Consider the following 18767-nt stretch of genomic DNA (forward strand, 5'->3'; position numbering starts at 1 on the left):
TTTTTCTCACACTTTTCTCTGAATCTGTTTTTCTGTGTGCTGCTTATTGTGAGCCTGATTAAAAACATTTTGGTCTGCATATTTGTGTTTGATACACAACTACCCCAATTACGTATAAGACATACTCACTTGGTATGTCATCTGTTATGTACTTCAGAACTGTTCATAGAACCCATTCAGAAAGATTCACCCCAAAGTGACTGTACTTTTTAGTTATGATCTGTATGGGAATTGGATTATTGAAATAAGCAACAAAAAAGTACCACCAAAATGCTAAGCTGTAAGATATTTTACCATTAAGAGTATGGTGCCAGAAAACATATTTGTCAAGATATGTAGACAGTGGATTTTTTTATTGATTGTTGTTGAAAAGGAAGTCCTGGGAGTATCTATTTGACTTGAGATACCTTTGAGATAGGACTTTAGTTCAAGTCATTGTTAAATGTTGCTAAAAAGTTAGGAGTTAGAGTGACAGTTAAAGGGTTAGTTCACCCAAAATTGAAAATTCTGTCATAATTTATTCACCATCATATTATTTCAAGCAACATGAAAGGCAGAATGATAGGGACCGATAGCCTCAGTCCCCATTCACTTTCATTGCATCTTTTTTCCATACAATGAAAATGAATGGTGAATTAGGCTGTCGATCGCTATCATTCTGCCTTTCATGTTGCTTGAAATAATATGATGGTGAATAAATTATGACAGAATTTTCAATTTTGGGTGAACTAACCCTTTAAAGGGGTCATGTCACGAGGAATCAAATTTTCCTTGATATTTTGACATATAAGAGGTCTTTCTACTATAAAAACATACTGTAAATGTCAGAACTCAAAACTTAATCCACAGTGCAATAAAACCATTTATAGAAACCAAGCTGCAAAAATGTCTCGTTCTCTACTTCTGTGACTACCCTATGTCACTAGGGGTGCATTAATTCATGACCGCCTCTACAGCAAAATACATGAACGCCTACATTACATCATCTTACCCTTGGACACGTCCACTGGGGCTCAGTTTGGACACCGAAACAGGACGGGCAGGCCTCACTATTCCTGAACACTTAAAGGAATAGTTCACCCAAAAATGAACATTTGCTGATAATTTACTCACCCTCAGGCCATGCAAGATGTATCTGAGTTTCTTTCTTCATCAAAACAGAATTTAAGACTTTTAGGATTTTAATTTTTTTAGGAGTACATTCACTTGCATTGTTTAGAGGAGGAGCCTGAAATGAAATCCTAAAAGTCTTAAATTCTGTTTTGATGAAGAAAGAATCTCAGATACATCTTGCATGGCCTGAGGGTGAGTAAATTATCAGTACATTTTCATTTTTGGGTGAACTATTCCTTTAAGGGGACCCATCTGGACTATTTTGAAGTATTTTTGTATTTAAATATGCACTACACAGACGTCTTTGACCGCTTGATACATATATCGGGCCACTTTTAAAAGATGCGTTGTGAAGTTACAACTCTGAAAAGAAGAAGCCATTCGGTTTCATTCAGCTGCTGCCTCCATCTATCTGCACTAATTGTTGGTGTATGTAAACTTGCACTAGATGGACATATTTGGATGTTTGGATGCATTCCCGGCTTCAGTGGATGATAATACTGGATGTGTGTGTGTCTTCATTGTGCTTTGGACTATGAATTTGCGTTTTTTGACCTCACATCAGCGTGGATTGTGTTTTTTCAGCTCAAATCAGTGTGGATAGTTTTTTTCAGCACATGTTAGCACGGATTTCTTGTGAACCAGTCACAATATGATTCAAACTTAGCAAAGGAACTGTTATTTAAGGATGGGGCAGTTAAAAACACTTGGAACCGATTGCAAAAGTGAGCAAACAGTTTCATTCATGAATATTTCACATGTCATGAACTGTGTTGGGGTAACGCATTACAAGTAATGTGTGTTACGTAATCAGATTACTATTTCAAGTAACGAGTAAAGTAATGCAATAATTTTAGTTGCTTTTTAAATAAAGTAACGCGTTGCTTTTGTACACCTCTACTTTCCCTGTATTGCGAGAAATCAGGAGTAAAAGTATGTAAACTTCGGGGAGGAGATGTAGTGCATGATTGGCATTGTAGTTCTATAGAGTGTGAGGCCAGAGACTATTTAGCAGAGATGAGTCACTTCTATTTAAATGAATGGGAGAAATTGGAATGCCCAACCAAGAAGCTCTGGCACCCAACAGTCAATGGATGTAGAAAGGAAGTCCTGCCTTGCAGGTAAAAGAGCCAATCACCTTTTAGATACAGGCATCACCTGTCAACAACTCACTAACACACATGCACATTAGCTATACAAGCCGGGAAAATTGTGTGTTTTTTAGAGTAATATGAGGTCAGCATTCAGTTGAATGAAACGCGATTGATTCTGTGTTAATACACACTGCATAAAAAAATCAGTAAACGTGTTTAGGCAGAGGGATTATAAGACTAGTCTTCCACTGGCCACGACATGATACACAAGGTTAAATACTTGCTCAGTTCACTGACTTATGCAGCCAAACTGCTCTGTGTTACAGCTCCCCGTAACTGGGAGAATAGGATGAGAAAATCTGACTCTGGATCAGTGGCTCCAAGCAACGTTCTACATCGATTGTGTATGCAGAGAAAATGTCTTAGTTTCTAAACAGATTCTACGTTTTTGTTTTATAATAAACAAGTAGTTTGATTCATTAAACAAACCATTTTTATGACATTATGGTAGCATTAAAAACAATTCCATTCAAGTTGTATCAACATGTGCCTTTGAAATTGTATTCGATCAACCAATTGCATCTGTACGCACCGTGGATCAACTCAAAACAAGCGTGCACTGAGATGACTTAAGTGAAAAATATTATTTTATTATCAGGCACATTACTTTTACATGTTAGGCTGGCATTCCCCACTGAATTTTATCCTGACTTTTGAAAAAAATCTTAAGTTGACTCTGACATTGTCGATGTGCCAGCACATGATGACATATATGATGCAGGTTCAAGTGTTGGACTTTGCTGCTTTAGGTGAGACAGTGGTTATTCTTCATTATTCATATTGGCTGCCATGTTGATGGAAAAACAAATCATGCATATTCATATTATTGATTCTTTATTATAAATATGATGTGATGACCTACTACTAAATATCTGTTTGTTTACTATGTTTTGACATGAGTGTTGCACAGTACCTTTAATGTCTCTTGTGTGCAATGCATGGCTTATTTGTATAGAATGCATAGCATAGCAGAAGAGAAAATGGCTGTGAGAAAAAAGTAATGCAAAAATAATGCAAAAGTAACATAACACTTTACTTTCCATAAAAATGAACTTTTTAATTAATGAAGTTACTTTTTTAAGGAGTAACGCAATATTCTAACGAGTTACTTTTAAAAGTAACGTTACCCAACACTGGTCGTGACTGTTTAATAGTTTATGGAGTGTTAACAATTGAGCTTGAGATGACCAGTTACATATATTCAGATGCAATGTGTTGGGTGTGGGTTACCCTGAAATTTATTTTTATTATGTTGTGGAGCTTGTTCATTCACTTCTGATTGAGTTTCAAATATGGCTGTATTCGAGGGGCTGCAGGATGTTAGCCAGTCATAACAGTGGCCATTTACATTGAAGTTTTAAGGAGGCATTGAGGCCTAAACAGAGCGTTTCAGACAGAGGGCCAGAGACAGGGTGTAAAATTATCATATACATATTACTAAATTATGAAAAAAAAAAAAAGTATTAATGCAAAAAAACATTACTAACATTATCGGTGTGCCTCAGGGAAGATAATAAAACTATTTAAAAAAAAGAGCATTTCATGACCTTTTTAAAGCAAGGACATAGAAATGCTCTCATCGTTTACTCGCTTTCATGCCATCCCAGATGTGTATGACTGTCTTTCTTCTGCTGAACACAAACAAAGGTTTTTAGAAGAATATTTCAGCTGTGTAGGTCCATATAATGTAAGTGAATGGTGGCCACAATTTTTAAGGTCCAAAAAGCACGTAAAGGCAGTGTAAAAGTAATCCATATCTTCAGAAGCGATATAATAGGTGTGGGTGAGAAACAGATCAATATGTAAGTCCATTTTTACCATAAATTCTCCTCCCTGCCCAGTAGGTGGCAATATGCACAAAGAATATGTATCACCAAAAACAAAAGAAGAAGAATGTGAACGTGAAAGTGAAAATTTATAGTAAAAAAGGACTAAAATATTGATCTGTTTCTCACCCACACCTATCATATCACTTCTGAAGATATGGATTAAACCACTAAAGTCATGTTGATTGCTTTTAGGACCTTCAAAGGTCTGATCACCATTCACCTGCATTGTATTGACCTACAGAGATATTCTTCTAAAAATCTTTGTTTGTGTACAGCCAAAGAAAGAAAGTCATAAACATCTGGGATGCCATGATGGTGAGTAAATGATAAGATAATTTTTATTTTTGGGTGAACTATCCCTTATAATAAAAATTTTAATAAGAGCTTTAAGTTTTGCTTATCTTTTACTGGAGTCAATTCAAAAGAAATCCAGACAGTGAGTGGTGGGCTTCACAAAGTGTTCACCATCAACCATTCAACACTGCAAACAAGCTTTGTCATATTACAAATTATTGTATTTGTCATTCCATAGCCTATAATCTTTGTCTGCTGTGAAAATAACTTGCTCAAATGTTTCTCCACTCAGTGCTGATCAAAGGCTATCTTTAACATGACATATGGATAAGCAGACACTAATGAGAGGGCAGTGGCCAGCTGAATTGCCACGGTAACAAAAGAGACATCTGGAGTTAGCCACACACAGACTCCTGGTGAGTTTTGGGAAAAAGGGGGCTGTCTCATGTGCGCCTGAAATGGGAAGTCTGGATAACAAATATGGCAGTGAGCAGATGAATTAAATGTCAAGTTAACCTCAGACTCTGGACAGTTGATTTGTCAGTGTGAGTGCATTAACAGTACAAATAATCAATGTTAACGTGAGATTATCATATACTTTGTTTATTCATATTTATCAAAAACTGTAAGGATGAAGATGCAAAAAAATCTGAAATACAAGAAAAAGCTTGTTTTCAACAGAAAGAGAAAACTTTCACATTCTGTTTCATTACATAAATTTGAATATTTCGTTTCAATGAGTAATTTCAAATACATATTTCCGATAAAATCTCACTTTAATATATTGTTGACCCTTTCCTGAATATTCCAGTGTGGTTTTATTGTGTTCACTTGTTTACACAACAGTTAGAGCAAAAGTATCTTTTTTTTTTTTTTTTTGTTATTAACAATTTTTTATTGATTCCATACTCATATTTAAACAAACAGCACAAGAATACACGGAATCAACTTTTATCAATTATGGGCAAAATAAAATGCTCAAGACCTCACAGATAAAATTCTGAACCCTCGACCAAAACTCTTGAATCTTAGTACAGCACCAAAAAAACATGGCCTATGTCCCCATCCTCCAACTGGCATCACCATCAAGTAGGTGTGTCTTTAAAGCCAGGCCTATACAATCTAGAGGGAGTCCAATAAAGACGATGCAGAATCTTAAATTGAATGAGGCACACCCTTGCCTCCCTAGGTATAGACTTGAAATTTTTTTAAATCCTACACCATTCTCCATCTTCCAGTACTAAATTCAAGTCTCTCTCCTATAACTTCTTAAGAGATGTTAAAACCCTGTCCCCTTGACTCTGAATTAGCCAGGAATAGTATGCCGAATATTCATGACCTTTTCTGAAAGCAGCAAGCACCATCTCAAGAGTGTCTGCCACTTTAGGGGGCTGCACACTACACCCAAAGGTGGTACCGAGTAGATGGCGCAGCTGTAAGTACCTAAAGAACTGAGATCTGGGAATCCCAAACCGCTGTATTATATTTTCAAAGGATCTCAACGCTCCATTTTCATACAGGTCACCCAGCGTAGCAACACCGTTCTCAATCCATTCTGTCCAGCAGAAAGGGGACTTATTAATGCATAATTTAGGGTTCAACCAAATACTTGTGGCAACGTTCAGGTAAATGTCCGAATTGTACATGCGGGAAATGTTTGTCCACACTAAATGCATGTGCGAAATAATGGGATGTGACTTTACTTCTCCAAGCAGCTTGGTAGAAAGACTTTGCAATGGCAAGATAAGGGTAAGGACCTGCTCAATAAAGAGCCAGGGAGGGGCTCTCTCAGGTGGAAGCATAATAGTAAAACAAAAGCATAATAGTAAAACAAAATCTTGGGAGACCTAACCCACCTTTGTCAGTTGGCCTGTGTAACTTACTGGAATGCAACCGAGGGCGTTTATAATTCCAAATAAAGGATTTTTTTTAGCTATACTATCAAATTGTTTAAAATAAAAGAGGGGAACTTCAGTGGGGAGAGACTGTAGTAGGTAGTTGAATTTTGGAATACAATTCATTTTTATAACATTAACCTTCCCAGTCATAAATAAATGTAGTGAAGCCCACCTGTCCACATCACTCAAAAACCTTTATATTAAAGGGTCAAAATTAACTCTAAATCACTCAAATTTGCTGGAAATAAAATTCCCAAATACTTAATGCCCTGCTTGGGCCACTGGAAGGTGGCCGGTTGAAAAGCCGTTACAGGGCAGTTTGCTGTCAGAACCAAAGCTTTGGATTTAGACCAATTCACTCTGTATCCTGAGAACTTAGAAAAGGAATAATTAATTCTGTGGAGGCAAGGCATAGATCTAGTAGGGTCAGAGAGGGATAATAAAATATCATCTGTGTAAAGCAAAAGCTTATGCGCCACACCTCCTGCCACCACCCCTGGAAAATCATCCTCCTTTCTTATTGCGGCTGCTAATGGACAGAACAATAAGGAGGATAGAGGGCAACCCTGCCGGATGCCTCTATCCAGAGTAAAATAATCTGAAATTAATCCATTTGTTTGAACTGCTGCTACCGGGTGTCTATAAAGTAACTTAATCCACCCAATAAAAATATTCATGAACCCATACATTTCTAAAATCTTAAAAAGATAATCCCATTCTACCATATCAAACACCTTTTCAGCGTCAAGTGAGATGGCAGCAACCGGAGTCTGATCATTCACCACTGACCACATGATATTGATGAAACGCCTAATGTTATCAGAAGAGCTGCGGCCCCGAATAAACCCCACCTGATCTATATGTATAAGAGGTGTCATAACTTTACTTAATTGGTTAGCCACAATTTTTTACAATATTTTAACATCTAGCTGAATCAGGGAAATTGGACGGTAACTCTTACACTCGCTTGGATTTTTGTCCTTTTTAAGAATCAGACTGAACCGGGCTTGTGTCATGGTAGGCGGAAGCTTTCCATTCTTTAATGATTCCGTATAAACTTCTAGCAAATGTGGAGCCAATTCTGTAGCATAAGATCTAAAAAACTCAGCGGCAAAGCCATCTGGACCCAGAGACTTGACTGTAGGCAAGGCCTTAATTACCTCGCCAAGCTCCTCCAGGTTTATTTTAGAATCAAGAGAATTGTTTTGCTCAGCCATCAGTTTAGGAAGTTCTAATGGTTCCACAATGTTTCTAATATCTTCATCAGTAGATGAAGACATGGAACTATAGAGATCAAGATAGAATTCTTTAAAAGCATTATTAATATCAATGGCTGAGGTAAATATTTCACCACCAGCAGATTTCACTGAGGGAATGGTAGAAAAAGACTCTCTCTGTTTTATATATCTAGTCAGAAGTTTTCCTGCCTTGTTCCCCGACTCAAAGTATGACCGTCTTGCCCTGAATAACCAAAACTCCACCTTCCGTGACAAAATAGTATTATATCTGTATTTCAACTGGGTCAGTTCTCTGAGGCCATTAGATGACATTCGGTGCTTCAGCTCTGCCTTGGCACTTTTAATATTCCCTTCCAATTCCACAAGTTCTTGTGCTTTGGATTTTTTGGTGAATGAGGCATACTGTATGATCCGGCCCCTAAGAACTTCCATAAGTGCCTCCCAAGCCTCACCCACAGAGGATATTGAGAACCAGTTGGTCTCCATATAAACATTGATTTCAGCTTTTAATATTTGTTGGAATTCAGGATTTAGCAAAAGGGATACATTAAGGCGCCAACTATATGATTTCTTTTTCTCCATATGTTGCAACACCTCTAAACACACCAGGGCGTGGTCTGAGACTAAAATGTTTCCAATTGAGCAATCAACAACAAGTGAAATGAGGGATTTAGTTATCAAAAACAAAATCTATTCTAGAGTAAATCTTATGGACTGATGAAAAAAATTTATAGTCCCTACCAGATGGGTTCAAAAGTCTCCAAATATCTGTAAGACCAAGATTTTTACACATCCTGTGAAGCATCAGTGTTGCTTTAGGTGGCTTGCGCACTTTTGCTTCACTATGATCAAGGACTGAGTCCATCAAAAGATTAAAGTCTACTCCCAATATTATATCATGAGGGGTGCCAGCAGCTTGCAACATCCCTTCAAGATCTATAATAAAGCCCTGATCATCAATGTTAGGTGCGTAAATATTAGCTAAAACAATAATGACTCTTCCTAATTTATCTTTAATCTGTTTGAGACATATGAATTGTAGATGTTTTCTTATCAATGTAATGACTCCCCTGCTCTTACTTGAGCCAACACTAAAGAAAACATGTCCACTCTGTATCTTCCCAAAATTTTCAGCTTCCTGTGGGAAAAGATGCGTTTCATGAAGAAACATATCATATTTCTTATGCTTAAGAGAAATAACTTTCCTTCTTTTTATGGGGTGCCCCAACCCATTCACATTCCACATGGAGAGAGACTATCCACTCACATTAACATTTGACATTTTGACATATAGAAAAAATAGATTGTGTGTCAAAAACAAAATTACAAAGACCACATTCCAACATTAGTGCAACAATCAAACCCCGAACTTCCCCCAGAACCAAACTTCAAAACCAAACAGAAAAATTGTGCACATTAACCCCGCGCACGACAGCACCAACTGGTGTCCATCCCTCTAAACTCAAACAGTCCATGTACGCCTATGAGAACCCCCATGACAACTTTGTCATCGGATTGCTCAAGTCCGGTGTTTCTATACAAATTTTGTGAGACAGAATTACACAACAAAAGATAATCTATAAAACTCCAGCCAGTAGACGGTATAAACACAAAGAGCATGTAGATTCATCCACAAAACTGTCCCAAAGATGTGTTACTCCACAAAACAAACTCTAGCCGCTAGGTGGAACCAGCACAAAAAGAAAAAAACAAGGTTCTCAGTTCCCTCGAACGGTCCAACAAATGTTCAGTGAGCCGGCCCACTCTGCTGCAACATGAGAGCAACCAATGACCTAATCACTCCAGTGTCTTGCAAGAAATACTCCACAAAACACACTCCAGCCAATAGGAGGCATAAGCAATAAGAGCATGCAGATTCATCCACAAAACTGTCCCGAAGGAGTGTTACTCCACAAAACAAACTCCAGCCGCTAGGCGGAACCAGCACAAAAAGAAAACAAAAAGGCTCTCCGTTTCCTTGAACAGTCAAGTGAATGTTCAGTGAGTCGGTCCATTCGGCTGCAACGTGAGTACCACAAGATAACTTACTTCATTGACTTTATGAAGGACATCACTTGCTGTGGGCATGTGAATGTTTTACGGCCATCCTTAGCATCTATTCTCAATTTGGCCAGGAATATCAGTGCAAAAGCGATCTTCCGTTGATGTAAAAGTTTCTTGCATTCCTTGAATCGATCACGTTTCTCCCTTGTCGAATTCGCAAAGTCTGGGAACAAGAAAATGCTGTGGTTTTTCCAAGAAAGCCTTCCTTTACTCCTCGCCTCGAGTAACACAAGATCTTTTTCGGATGATCTCAAAAATTTGCCCAGAATTGATCGGGGCCTGCCTCCCTCCACAGCTTGCTGAGAAGGAACCCTGTGAGCTCGCTCGATTTCCAGTTTTGGCCTGTTATGTCAAGCAGATTAGGAAAGAGTCCATCCGGGAATTTCACCATATCCTGACCCTCTTCAGCATCAGGAATTCCAACAATGCGGACGTTATTCTGCCGGCTATAATTCTCCATGTCCTCCAACTTCTCCCAGACACGCTCCAAATCCACCTTGGTCGCTAGTGGATTGACAGATAATTCCCTCTCCGATGATTCCAGATAATCGATCCATTTCTCGACATCCCCCACTGTTGTAATCATCTCAGAGAATTTTATTTCCATGGCAGTGATCGATCGACGTATCACAGCAAGATCCTCCAAGTCAGCAACGACCTTCGTCAGCATTGCCGACATGTTCAACATCTCTCACCGCAATTCCTGCAACTCTCCGACCAAATCGACTCCCTGGCTTGGGGCCCATTCGGGGGTGTCAGCATGAGCACGTAAGTGTCTTTTAATGTCTCCAGAGCCTGAGGATTTTGAATTCTTTGACATATTGTCCTCCTAGAACAGTTATGGAACAGAGTGTATCGAATCTCACCAATTTATGCAATTAAAAGTGTTAAAACTAGCAAGGTGCGCAAAACTCGCCATTCACATGTCCGATCCTCGCATGGCATCACGTGACCCCCCATAGCAAAAGTATCTTTATATTGGAATTTTAGTTTTGAGGATAAAATTCACAAATATTATTCTAATTTAAGAGGGTTTTGAACAAGATGTTTGAAATCGACATACAAAAGCTCTGCTAGAGAAAACGCACTTGTGTAATTAGACTTTTGACTCAAAACCTTAGTTACCTTATAGTAACTTCCTTGTGTGACAAATAGCCCCAGTCTCCCCTACTGTAATCTACTGCATGCTTTTATTCTGACATTTGTTAAGCTTTTCAATATTGTAAAAATTAAAAAATTTTGAAACTTTTAATACTACATACATCCAACCAGTCAGTTAACTTAAAAGCACCATGTTTTCTCCAATTTCTTGTTATTTCTAAAAGTGCTATTCATGTGATTTATCATCCTTATTTAAGATTACAGGACATATACCCAATTTATATTTTGTGGTTTTAGGATCTTAAATCTGTTAGTTTTGTTCTTTTGTGTATATGATATGTATATCTCCTGTACAAAATATCTTTTAAATGTTCACATGAACACAAATATGCTTGTGATTGGCTGTACTCTCACCACTCTTTCCAACACCTTGAAGAAACTTTATTACACTTATAATGTGTTATAAGTGTTATAAAATAGCTATCTTCCAAGCATATTCCTAACAGAATGGAGATTGTGTAGTATGGAATACTTCTTCATAACTAACTTAGTCATTGTTTGTTATATTGTTGTATGTCTCCCAATTAGAATGATCAGATTTCCTTTTTTTAAATTTACAAATTTTATTGACTTTTGTTGTGTACTTCAAAAATGGATATATCTTAATAGATGTATTTGAACTACCAATATTGGCTTATTGGTGCTGCATAGTAATAATAAGCCACATTGGGGAATGCCAATCCACCTATTTCTTTTATTTTAAAACCTAATGTTTAACTCTCTGTTTCTTTTCATTGCAAATAAATTTTCTCAAGAGTGTATCACAATTCTTAAACCTCTTGGAGGTTAATTGTATGTTGGTAGGTAGTAATATTCCCTACCATGAAAAATCATGACATACTGAAATCACAAATATTTTACTTTTATTCAGTCCATCTTAAAAACAGGTCCCCTAGTTCCATTGCTTCTGTTTTATTTATCTTTATCATATTTATTTTACATACGGATAAAGGCCTGTTTACACCAAAATCCGTGACGAATTTGCTAGACGGACTTCCGACAAAAGGTCTGTTCACACTGAGACTGTAATGAATGAAGTGAAAAACTATTTCACCCCTTTACAGTAGGCAGCGCTGTTGCTGTTCTACAAATATATTTATACAAAATCAAAAGGTTCCTTCCTGAGCCCATGTCTATGCCTTTATTTATTGATTTATTATCTCAAATGAATGTAGAACATAGGCTCAGGAAGTCATTAAGGGACCTAAACAAATACCTAGAGAATTTTTTTCACCTTACGGTTCAGGGCTTCCATAGTTTCTCACCCACACGCTTCTGAAGATTTGGATTTAACAACTGGAGTTGTATGGATTACTTTTATGCTGTATTTATGTGCTTTTGGAGCTTCAAAATTTTGGTACCCATTCACTTGCATTGTTAGGGCCTACAGAGCTGAAATATTCTTCTTAAAATCTTTGTTTGTGTTTAGCAGAAGAAAGAAAGTCATACACATCTGGGATGGCATGAGGGTGAGAAAATGATCAGAGAATTTTCATTTTTTAATCCTCCTAATGACATCTCTACAATGCCAAAGCACTGTAAGGATCTATATACATTGTATACAATGTTTATATATATATATATACATATATATATATATATATATATATATATATATATATATATATATATATATACAATAAGACAAGTAATATAATGAAGGTAATAATCTAAATGAACTAAAATGAAAGGTAAAACATTTTAATCCTCATAAATATTACATAAAAAACAAAAACACACACACAAAATGAAATCATTTCTTATTCTGTGAATAGCAGATACATATTTAGCAGCTAGTGTGGTTGTGTTGTCATATCATCTGCATACAGTGCAAGTTTATGTTCAGCTTCCTCAACTTTAAGACCATTCTTAAAGTTCTTCTTTGTATAATATCATACATATAGAAAATATTGGTTAGATTCCTCTTTAATTCAAATGTTTCTGAAACTTTTCCATTGGCCCATACTCTTGCATTTGGTTGTTATACATCACTTTAATCATCCTGATAAACTTTTGATGAAGGAAATTATCCTAGCACGTTTTAAGAAATGAAGAGCTGTAACGACCTATTATTTTTCCACAACCAGGGAAAAAAGGGCTAAATTGAATTAATTTGTTTTTTCATCTCCTGGCTTCCACTTGATCATGCTGTACCAGGAAACCAAAAGTGAGTGGGGGGAATGTGTTTGTATGTGTGCATGCTGATGCAGGTGATAGGGAGGGATTTATGTAAATGCCTTGTTGTGTATGTGTGCTATTCAGAGAAGAATGTAGTTGGGGCGCCCAGTTATTAGCTGATTACAAGTATTCTTGTTTTCACTTGTCTTCAAAAGCAAAGAATGAAGCAAGTGTAAGGATGTCCAATGTCTACAGTTTTCACAATTATATCATATACACACAATTCTCCATTAATACACCATACCGTGCAAAGCATCATAGGCAACCTTGGTCTTCTCTTTGCCATAATGTCTCTGTAATTAGAACTCTCTCGAAATATCAACCAGAGTGAACATGAGAGGGAGGGATCGTCCAAAAAAGGAGGGACAAGAAAGAAAGAAAGGCAGCATGTCAGATCGAAACACAAAATGATATGAAAATTGAGGGCAGAAAAATACAGAAAAAAGAGAGGTAGGAGATAGGAGTAAATAGATAGATGGCTGGACAGACACCCAATAATATTTAAAGGAGGGGCAAATTTTTGAGTAGTCATCCAGATTTATTTTAGAGGATTGGAGTTAAATGAGTGTGAAACACTAGATTAGCTTAATTAGATTGCATATAGCCTAAGAACTTTCTTTAACATTCACAGTCATTACCATCTTAAACATTTTACATTTCCTTGGTAAGTATGTGCACATTTTCTTTTACCAAACAACACTATGTGGAGCCTTGTGATTACTACACTGGAACATCAGGAATTCCTTGAGCCTGTGATCAAAGCACAGCCTGTTTTTAGCATGATTGTGGTTTCTGCTTGGAAGAGGAAGATCCAGACAGACTTGCGAAGTAACAAATGATCAGTTGTGTCTGTAGTGCGCTCAAAGCTCCCATCTAGTGGTCATGTGTCTTCTCTGATCTGTATCTTGAATAGGTTCTCAGCATCCCTTCTGCATTTACACATCACTGTAACAGCGTTGCAGCCATTTCCTCCAAATAACTATTGAATTTGACCGTTCCTTTAGCTACCATCAAGGGAAATTGCATGAATATGTCTTAATCCATTACTACCAGGCATGACTAACTGTCTCATGGCATATGTCATGTAATACTGGAGATAATGTCTGATTTTGACCACAGAATAGTTCATGTATTAACATGCGGTAGAGTGCAAACAGTGATACAATACTTTCATGTTTGGTATCTTTCTAAGTGGGATGATATTTTTACTGTAATTTCAGGAATAGCACTAATATTTAATATAATGGAATATAAAAAATGCGCATATGTCCATTGTTTAATTCTGCCGTTTGTTTTTATTTGACTGATCTGCTAAATATCTGCACTTACATTTCCTGAAGCAACTATATTTCATTTTTCTAAATTGCTCTTAAAAGACAAAAAACCTGCCTTTGACTATGAATATAGCTAAACTTTGTATATTAAAGTTAATTCATATGGGTGGCCTTTTAAGATAACAGCCTTCACAAATATTATATTTTGGCCTGCCATGTTAACAAATTCTGCAAAACAGGTTTGCAATGTTGCCTTTTTGTCAGGTCAATCAGTTATGTAATACTTTTGTAACCTTGTATTTGCAGTTCCTGTAGCTAAACTGGTAATGGGTTTGATCCCCAGGGAAAACACAAAACTTAAAGGAGGTATACCTTGAATGCACTAAATTTTTTTTGATGAAAGTGTCTGCCAGATGCATTAATGTAAATAGAACTAGAAAAAGGTTTCCAACACATTTTGACCAAAAAATTTACACGACTTTCCTGTCCCTTGTGATTATTGGACAAGTATTTAAAAACACTTATTTTTTTATATGCACTCTATAAAGGGCATTTTCGAACCAATTTTTAGCCAAAAATATTTATAGCAGAGCACAACTAAAAAAAAAAAAAAAAATCTATTACTTTTCCAGGCCTAGAAATCACAAGTTTACAATTCCTTGATATTCCAGGTTTTCCATGACGTTGGTAACCCTGTAGGTAGACAAATGCGAGATATAAGTTAATTGAGAAATAGTTTACGTTTTCGTCTAAGCATAAAGTTTACTTTCTACAGATCCAATGAACTTGTGCTCTGGCCACTTCATTCCAGAAGGGGGAGTCTAGGTGAGTGAGCAGCGCAATTGCGTAATTGAATTCCCCTTGCCTGCCACAAGGTGGGGCCGATGACTTGTTTGAAAAGCACGGCTCAAGTAAACAGAAAATATTAGGCAAAGTGTCCTTGAACTGTGTAACTTTAACATGTCCCTCTCATTTCAGTGTAGTATTCACCTTATATAGGTACATGAGCCTTTTTTCTTTTTAGGAATCTGACCACAAAAGTAGGCTTAAAAACAACAGTGAAAGGAAGATTTTTAATCCAAACTGATGTTTATTTAGATACACGCAAGAAATTATACATGAACATTCCAAACCCTTCAGAGTTCACGTTGTGACGTAATTGTAGCCAAATAACAAAAGCCTGTGACTTTGGCAAATGAGATAAATGCAGATGATATCTTCTTTCCGTTTTACCCAAAACACCACTGACTTAATTTAAATAGTTAAATATGCCACTGGAAGTGAAAGCTTGGTCTGTGTCCCATTCAAAAATAATTTCCAATCCCAAATGGAATCCTAATGAACGTATTTAACCCATATAATCCCATCGGTTACAATTGTGAACAAATTTAGTTTGAAATTTAAAGGGTCTAAAAAGAGTTGATGTATTTTACAAAGTAAAAATAAATATGCAGTTATTCTTGGTTTGTCATTCCCTTTTCCCCCACAATTGCTTGATAGTAAAAAAAATATATATTAAATTATGTTACTTTATTGTGTGCAATTTTCTATTGAGCAACTGAGCAAAATGACTCACACTTACTCTGTATTTTCCCACCAGTTACAATTGTGACCAAGAATAAATCTCATACTTTCACTAAGCTATCCAAGATACATGTGCCCTCTCAGCTGGGAAAAACTTGGGATTAAAGGGATAGTTCACCCAAAAATGAAAATTCATCATTTACACTTTAATGCCATCTCACATTTGTATGACTTACTTTCTTCTTCTGAACACAAACGAAGATTTTTAGAAGATTTTGGCTCTATATGTCCTTTCAAAGCAAGTGAATGGTGACCAGATCTTTGAAGCCCCTTAAATCACAAAGACATCATAAAAGTAATCCACACAACTCCAGTGATTTAATATACGTTTTCTGAAGCGATGCAATTGTGCTGGGTGAGAAACGGATCAATATTTAAATCCTTTTTTTTTTTTTACTATAAATCTCCACTCGCACTTTAGTGAAAGTGAGGAAATGATGTGAGAATTTTCATTTTTGGGTGAACTATCCCTTTAAATGGGTTGATTTTGTGGACACTGGCCGTATCACATAAAGCGCACCCATTCAGTTCCTTAAGTTTGATAGTGAACTTTGTGACAGTAAAAAGAGATTAAACACATTCTCCTCCCAGCATTTCAGACACCCGAAAAACATCTGCATGTGAGAAAAGATCACAGCAGCACGCCAAACACCTCAATGTTGCATCGACATGACATGAGCATGTAAACGACCATCAGTGCTCGAATTTATTTTATGATTAAGATAAGGATCAATCAAGTACTTTTCGCTCCAGAAACAATTCAATCGACTCTCATTAGATCACTTCGTGTCCCCCGTTTCATTCGAGGAGGAGATGAATGTTTATACAGTTTTGTGAATATACAGCGATTGTTAGCTCGAGCTCGTTTCACTTCAGCCCGGAGTTACGCAACTCTGCTTCCCTTCTGCGTTGTAAACCCGCCCAAGTATAAAAACTACCCCGACTCCATTTTTGTTCATCTCACCACCACTGTACCCGCCATCTACGAGATGATCTTCTTAAAAACACAAAATGTCTACCTATACGATGTTATTTCTAAGCACGAATAGATCTGCTTTACGTTAAGAAACTAATTCTGACTCAACCCAACACGTCCTGTTAAAAACAATGACGTTGTAGACTGTAAAATGGGACAACCAGTTTTAAACACTTAAGACCCAGAAAAATGAATATTTAACAAAAAATAAAGCGACCATTTAAGAAAATTCCCCAATCGCATTTCAAGTCCTAAGGTTCTGGATAAAATTAAACGATTTGGGGTTGATACATGAGCCGGGCGGCAAACTCAATACAAGCTCCATTATCCGATTAGCTTTGTTAAGATTACAATTATGAAAGACTATAAAATAACTTGCGTATCATACAACCAATGTGTTTATTAGAATCGTTTTGTGCGAAACTCAGAGAACCTTTAAAAAAAATTATTTGGATACATGTGTAACCATTCAGCCTCAAAGCTAACTGGCTAACATGGACGTGGTATAACGTACTCGGTTAAACAACCACATCTACGATCTGAAAACATTTAAAAGCAAGAACAAGTTAGCGTTTTCGAAATAAATTTGTGCGTGTGTAATAATATATATATTTAACCTATAATGCATTTGTATTTCATCTATATAACTGAGACCAAATCAAGTTTAAAATATTATGATTTGAACTACACGAAGTTAAGCACAAGAAAGCACAAGACTTTCTTACAGTCTTGTGCTTTAACATCCAACAGGCTACAATGTAACCAGTGTTTACCTCCTGAATGTAGCTGACCACCGACTAGGAAACAAAAACGTTGGTTCTTTCCAGTTATGTATCTATATATTGTTACATTACCAGAACACATACACAAATCGGATTTATGTTATATTGTAAATAAATGGGTTTAACGTTCCTAATCTACAAAGAATGGCGGCTAACAAGCTGGCATAAGCTCGCCACGGTCGCTAGATAACATACTAAATTACTAAACGTGATATATATATATATATATATATATATATATATACACACACACACATCGAGGATAGTTACAATACATTATCAAATTAAAATATTTAAGAACCATCCATTTGCTATCAGATTGATTTCATAAACACGGTAGCAATAAAACGTCCGCTAGAGTCTTTCTGATGAACAACATGGCCTAAAACGTAAATTTCTTGTGGGTTTTTTTTTCTTTAAAAACAAAACTCTAGTAGCTCAATGCTCGAAATCGTTGCAAAAACATAAAATGCTTAAAACAACAATATTTTTGGAATGACTTTCCCATTAAAATGGATCGTCCGAAGCCATAGGCTTTCAGCGGACGTTCCAACGGAGCATACCGAAAAAAGCGCGTGTCGTCCAGCCATTGTTTTTACTCGACCTCGTGGATTCTTGCATTTTCCCGAAGAACACAAATAAATAAATAGAAATCATAATAAATAAGTCGACAGATACTAATATGCATACAAAAGAAAAGCATCTTAATAATTTGAATTACATAAAAATATATATTTAAAACAAAAATATATATGTGATAATCCTCGATGGTAGGTGTAGGCCTCTCGCACAAGCTTCTTTTCCAGGACTCTTAGCTGATCCAGAGCGAGACGTACGGAGCAGCACAAGTTTTTTTTATTTTTGCTCAGAGGGTGAAAAAATACCAGTCGGGTAAAATCGGCAATGCTCGTGAAGAAGGCGGGCAGTACGAATGTTATTTTACCGCCGTTGGTCGTTTGTTACAATTGGTCAATTGCTCTCTGCTTATGAATATTAACTAGACATTTGACGAATAACGTTTCATTTGGTTGAATATTATTAAATATTCATACGTACAATGTTTTAAGACCCTCCCTCGGATAATACGGACCTACTGAATCTCTCCATATGCTGTGTCCCGCCTCCAACTGTATGGGATTTGCAGGTCTCAACAGCGTGCAACATCATTGGCTGTGCGTCAATTTAAATATATTATTCATGAACTGCCGTCCCGCAGCCAATA

The sequence above is a fragment of the Myxocyprinus asiaticus genome, chromosome 32 (assembly GCF_019703515.2).
Source record: "Myxocyprinus asiaticus isolate MX2 ecotype Aquarium Trade chromosome 32, UBuf_Myxa_2, whole genome shotgun sequence".
Lineage (NCBI taxonomy): Eukaryota > Metazoa > Chordata > Actinopteri > Cypriniformes > Catostomidae > Myxocyprinus > Myxocyprinus asiaticus.